Genomic DNA, 6,595 nt, shown 5'->3' on the forward strand with positions numbered 1-6,595 from the left:
TCAGGGGTGGAACGACCGTGGCTTTTCCTTTGTACAGCATCTGACCACCCTGGCCTGCCTTCAGCAAGAATCCTGCCAGGTCTGTTTAACTAGAATCTTTCTATTCCTGAGGTTTCCTCTTAGTAATTTTCCATCCCCTAACCCTGACCCTCCTCTTTGGCTATAAGTCCTCATTTTGTGCTGTCCTAGGGATGGGGCGCAGTTCTATACTGAGGGCTTTTTCCCCTGTTGCAATAGTTTCTGAATAAAACCTGCTTTTATTGCATTAACTACTACTGTCCAGCTCTGGTTCTTCTTTTTTCTTTTTATTTTTTTTTCTTCCAAATTGGTTTTTCTTTAACACTGTAGGGAAATATTCTGTTGCATATGATGCAATAAGGTATGTTATCAACTTCTGTAAAGCTGAGGGGAAGATAGCTTTCATCCTATTTTTATTTCTTATTTCCAAATTTTGCCCAGAGTCTTTGGAGTAGATTTCTCCCTTCCATGAGCCAGAGAACTTGCTATGTCCATTGCAGTATCTTTAAATTAGAGGTTGCAGGGCGCCTGGGTGGCTCAGTCATTAAGCGTCTGCCTTCGGCTCAGGTCATGATCCCAGGGTCCTGGGATCGAGCCCCGCATCGGGCTCCCTGCTCAGCGGGAAGCCTGCTTCTCCCTCTCCCACTCCCCCCGCTTGTGTTCCCTCTCTCGCTGTGTCTCTCTCTGTCAAATAAATAAGTAAATCAATCTTCAAAAAAAATAAAAATAAAAATAAAAAAATAAATTAGAGGTTGCAGCTGTGGGTCATGAAAGCAAGTCTTCTTTATTTTTTTAAGCCCACAGAGCCATCATGCTCCATGTCCATATCATTCAGCATGGACCTGGGGATCCAAGTATGGGCTTGGCATCAAGATGTGAGGGGAGGGAGAAGTCCATTTATTCCTTCTCTAACACTCTTCCTTTCTTCATGTAGATTGGAGTTTCTTACCTATATAATTTTCCTTCTCTCTGAAGAACTTCTTTTAACATTTCTTGACAGGCAGATCTACAAAATCCTCAAATTTTGTTTGTCCAAGAGAGTATTTTTCCTTCATTTTTTTTTGAAGGATATTTTGCTGGACACAGAATTCTAGATTGGTGGGTTTCTGCAGAGAAGTCTAGTGAACATCTTATCTTTGTTTCTCTATAAATAAGGTGTATTTGCTCCACCTGCTTCTTGCAATTCAAGATCTTCTCTGTGTCTTTGATTTTTCTGCAGTTTAAATATGATATGCCTAAGTGTAGACTTTTTTTGGTATTTGCTTATGATTCTTTGAGCTTCCTGGTTGTAGTTTGGTGTCTGTCATTCATTTTGGAAAATTCTCAGCCATTATTACTTCATATATTCCTTCTTTCTTGTCCTTTTGTATTACAAGTATGGTTACACTTTTATAATTGTCCTACAGTTCTTCGATATTCTGTTTCATTCTTTTTTCTCTTTGCTTTTCGGTTTGGGGAGTTTCTAGTGACATATCTTCAAGCTCATGGATTCTTTTTTTTTTTTTAGATTTTATTTATTTATTTGATAGAGAGAGACACAGCAAGAGAGGGAACACTAGCAGAAGGAGTGGGAGAGGGAGAAGCAGGCTTCCCGCTGAGCGGGGAACCCGATGTGGGACTCGATCCCAGGACTCTGGGACCATGACCTGAGCTGAAGGCCGACGCCTAACGACTGAGCCACCCAGGCACCCTCAAGCTCAGGGATTCTTTTCTCAACTGTGTCCAGTCTACTGATGAGCCCATCAAAGACATTATTTCTTTTAGTGTTTTTTGTTTCTAGCACTTCCTTCTGATCTTAGAGTTTCCTTCTCTCTCTTACATTACCCATATGATCTCCCATGTTGTCCACTTTTTCCATTAGAGCCCTTAGCATAGTAGATCATAGTTATTTTAAGTTCCTGGTCTGATAATTCTAAAATTTCTGCCATATTGAGCCTGGTTCCGATGCTTTCTCTGTGTCTTCAAGCTATAGGTTTTTGCCTTTTAGTATGCCTTGTAGTTTTTGTTGAAAGCTGAATGTGATGTACCAGGTAAGAGGACCTGAGGTAAATATGCCTTTAGTGTGAGGTTCTATGTTTATCTGTGTAGAAGTTATATTTACCATCTGCTGAAGCTTAGGTGTTAGAGGCTAAAATTTCCTCTGGTGTCCTTGTATTTTTCCCCCCACTATTGTCTTTGGGTTTTCCTAGAGACTTCTTCTGAAATAAAGTCAGAGGCTTGCAGTTCTTTCCATTGTAATCCCCTGTTATTGTTCAGGAGCTATACATAACAATGTGGTGGGGAGGTGTGGAGGGGGGAGAGGTGTCCCCTAGTCCTATCATAAAGCCAGTTAACTTTTAGCGAGCCAGTGCTTCAGGCTGAGACCTTTACAACTGCTTCTTGGCCACTCCCCACCCTCTGCCTGGGTGAAACTGGAAGGCTACAGGGAACTGGAGTTGGTTATTTCCCATTCCCCATGTCTGTGAGGGTCTGGAAAAACCCAGAATGGTTAGACTTTGGTAGAATAGTTTCCTCGAGGGCAGGGTTTTGTTAAGGGAACAGAATACTCTGGGCATATTTCAAAGTGGTTACTTTTCCCTTCCTTTGAGGGAAGCAGGCAGTTTTTCTCCGATCTTCAGGGAGAATCTGAAAGGGCTCCTGGAGGTAAGCTCATGAAAGTGTAGGACCCACCCCTTTAATTTTTAACTCTCAAGCTTGTGCACAGGGAGCCTCTGTCATGCTAAATTGCTATGTTCACTGTTAGATCTAGCATATGATGTCAAACACAGTGCACTCCCTCTTACAGCAAATGAGTTCTCATTGCACCACATCTGCACAAACACTTGGTGTTGGCAGTCTTTTTAATCTTAGGTATTCTGGAGGATGTGGAGTAGTATCTCATTGTGATTTTAATTCAAATGTACATGATTATTAAGGAAGTTGAACTCGGGCGCCTGCGTGGCTCAGTTCTTAAGCGACTGCCTTTGGCTCAGGTCATGATCCTGGGGTCCTGGGATCGAGTCCCACATCGGGCTCCCCTTGCTCTGCAGAGAGCCTGCTTCTCTCTCTGCCTCTGCCTGCCACTCCCCCTGCTTGTGCTCTCTCTGTCAAATAAAGAAATAAAATCTTTAAAATAAGAAGAAAAAAAAGGAAGTTGAACTCACTTTGATATCCTTTTTGGTAAATTACACGTTCAGGTCTTCTACCCATTTTTCTATTAGATTGTCTTTTTCTTATTGACTTACAGGAATTACTTACATATTCTGAATGTGAGCCCTCTATCAGTTATATGTGTTATATATATCTGTTCTCTTGACTTTACTCTTCACTCTCTCTTTTTTTTTTAAGATTTTATTTATTTGATATAGTGAGAGAGCATAAGCAGGAAGAGCAGCAGAGGGAGAAGCAGGCTCCCTGCTGAGCAAGGAGCCCAATGCAGGACCCAATCCCAGGACCCTGGGATCCTGACCTGAGCCGAAGGCAGATGCTTAATGACTGAACCACGCAGGCATCCCTACTCTTCACTCTCTTAATGGTGTCTTTTGATAGGCACATATTCTTAATTTGAATGTAGTTCAGTTTATCAAGCTCTTCCTTTATAGCTGTTGCTTTTTGTGATCTGTTTAAGAAATCTTTCCCTAACTAGGGGCACCTGGCTGGCTCCGTTGGAAGACCATGCAACTCTTGATCTCAGGGTCGTGAGTTCAAGCCCCACATTGGGTGTAGAGATTACTTTAAAAAATAAATTAAAAAAAAAAGAAATTTCAAAAACCTTTCCCTAACTCCAGATCATAAAAATAATTTATTAAAGATTATTTTTCAACATTCATGTTTAAATGTACATTTCTCTTGCAATTGATTTTTGTGAATGGTATGTGATAGTTTTAAGATTTAGGGCATCAGGCGCAACTGAGTGGCTCAGTCGGTTAAGCATCTGCTTTCGGCTCAGGTCGTGATCCCAGAGTCCTGGGATTGAGCCCCACATCGGGCTCCCTGCTCAGTGGGTAGCCTGCTTCTCCCTCTCCCACTCCCCCTGCTTGTGTTCCTCTCTCACTGTCTCTCTCTCTGTCGATTAATAAATAAAATCTTTTTTTAAGTCTTCTGATTTTTTTTTTTATTACTCAAAAAAGCTTCCTTTTTTTATTTAGCTTTCTGACTCTGTGCTTGGGCCTTCAACACTTTCACAACGATTTTCTGCTCCTCGATAAGGAAAGCACGCTTGATCCTGTCACAAACACACTTAGCACACATGGAACCACCATAGGCCCTGCTGACGTGTTTTTTCGTTTTGGACAACCTCATAAGGACTTTAGGTCTCACAGCACGAACTCCTTGAAGTCAGCCTGGCCACACGCCACATGCAGATTTTGGTGCTTTCCCAACCTACTTGGTATAAAGGTAAACGATTCTATTACCAGGGGTTCGGGACAGCCTAGTTTTGTTAGAGGCTGTATTATAGGACAGCCTACGACAGTAGGTCAAACGCTGGACCATTCTGAATGCCTATGGATGCCGTCCCCGGAAGAGCTAAATAAATAAAATCTTTTAAAATTTTTTTAATTAAATTAAAAAATTAAAAAAAATTTAGGGCATCTGGGTGGCTCAGTTGGTTAAGCGACTGCCTTCAGCTTAGGTCATGATCCCAGGGTCCCCTGCATCAGGCTCCCTGCTCAGTGGAGAGCCTGCTTCTCCCTCTCCCTTTGCCTGCAGCTCTGCCTGCTTGTGCTCTCTCTGTATCTCTCTATCAAATAAATAAAATCTTTAAAACAATTTTTTAAAAAAATGATAGTTTTAAGATTTGCTTTTAGGGGCATCTGGGTGGCTCAGTTGCTTAAGCATCCAACTGTTGATTTTGGCTCAGGTCATGATCTCAGGGTTGTGAGACTGAGCCGCATGTTGGGCTCCACACTGGGCATGCAGCCTGCTTAGGATTCTCTCTCTCTCTCCCTCTCCCTCTCTGCTCCTTCCCCCCCACACCACCATCCTGCTTCCACTGTCTCTCAAAATAAATAAATAAATAAATAAATAAAAAGATTTGCCTTTCTATATGGCTATCCAATTAACCTAGCACCATTAATTTTTAAAATGCATTTCATCAGTAATTTACAGTACTTTTGTCATAGCTCACATGTCCCATATGTGTTGGTCTATTTTGGGGTGTGATCTTTTCCATTGTTCTATTTTCTAGTCTTGTTTCAAGATCACTCCTTTAACCTTTATAGTTTTTTATTAAGTTTTTGAATTTATAGAATTGTCTCCCTTATTTAGTTCTTTAACAATGTCTTGGCTCTTCATGGCCCTTTATATCTCATATGCGTTTTAGAATTAGATTTTCAATTTCCATTTTCAAAACTGTGCTGGAATTTTGTTTAGTGTAAATTTCTTTTTATATTTTTTAAAGTTTTTATTTAAGTAATCTCTACACCCAGCGTGGGGTGGGAACTCATGACCCTGAGACCAAGAGTCACGTGCTCTTCCAGCTGAGCCAGCCAGATGCCCCATATTTAGTGTAAATTTTTAATTTTCTTTATATTCACAATGGTCCTTTAATCTTTGTGTGGTTTTTATTATTATGGTGAGGTTTTGTAGGTGATGATAGCAGTATTGCTAACAGAAATCAGGAGCAGTATTTCATATAATCTTTTAAATGTTTAACATCTGCAAGAAAAAAGACCTTTTAGTTAATTTTTTTTTAAAGATTTTATTTATTTATTTGAGAGAGAGGGAATGAGAGCCAGAGACCACGAGAGGGAAGAGCGTCAGAGGGAGAAGCAGACTCCCGCCGAGCAGGGAGCCCGACGCGGGACTCGATCCCGGGACTTCAGGATCATGACCCGAGCCAAAGGCAGTCGCCTAACCAACTGAGCCACCCAGGCGCCCTAGTTAATGTTTATAACTAGTCATTAAAACACATCTGTTAGCATAACCAGTCAAGATTGGTGGGTCATTTTGGCATTTGATGGAAATCTCCAAGTCCTGGGAGGGACAGATGGAGTGCTTGACTATTTCTGCAGAAGCAAACTATGGCAGGTTTTTCAAAACTCCCAGGGATCTATAGATACCTTCTCAGTGAGCCTAAATTTATCAAAAATATTTTTAAATGTTTTATTTTCGGGGATAATCTTTTTAAAAAAAAATGAGATAAGCTTATTCTGTAGTTCCCCTTGCTTATTTTTGCTTTTCTTGCCTGTGCTTTTCGTGTCAGATCCAAAAAGTTTATTGCCAAGACCAATCAATGTCAAGGAGCTTCCTCCTTATGTCTTCTTCTAGGAATTTTATAGTTTCATGTCTTACACTGAAGTCTTTAATCAGTCTCAAGTTAATTTTTGTATGGTGTAAGATAAGGGCTCAATTTCCTTCTTTTGCTTGTGGATACCTAGTTTTTAATAGTCTACTAAAGAGACTATCCTTTCCTTATTGTGTATTCTTGGTGCCCTTGTCAAAGGTTAGTTGACCATATATGCATGGGTTATTTCTTGGCTCTCCAGTAGGTTCAAGATAAGTGTATTCTGCGCCTTCTACATGACACTTATTTTTATAACCAAGTCATGTTATTTCTGTGCCCAAAATCACAATAAGGAAATCCAGATATATAAAT

At 40.6% G+C, this 6,595-nt stretch overlaps 1 pseudogene; it reads right to left on the bottom strand.

Annotated features, from left to right (window-relative positions):
• Window positions 1–4,101: 4,101 nt before the first annotated feature.
• LOC114196470 (large ribosomal subunit protein eL34 pseudogene) lies at window positions 4,102–4,493 on the bottom strand (annotated as a pseudogene).
• Between the last annotated feature and the right edge of the window lie 2,102 nt (window positions 4,494–6,595).

Source organism: Eumetopias jubatus, unplaced genomic scaffold (assembly GCF_037043125.1).
Source record: "Eumetopias jubatus isolate StellerSeaLion01/CBP00866 unplaced genomic scaffold, mEumJub1_p1.0 scaffold_1, whole genome shotgun sequence".
In the NCBI taxonomy this organism is placed as follows: domain Eukaryota; kingdom Metazoa; phylum Chordata; class Mammalia; order Carnivora; family Otariidae; genus Eumetopias; species Eumetopias jubatus.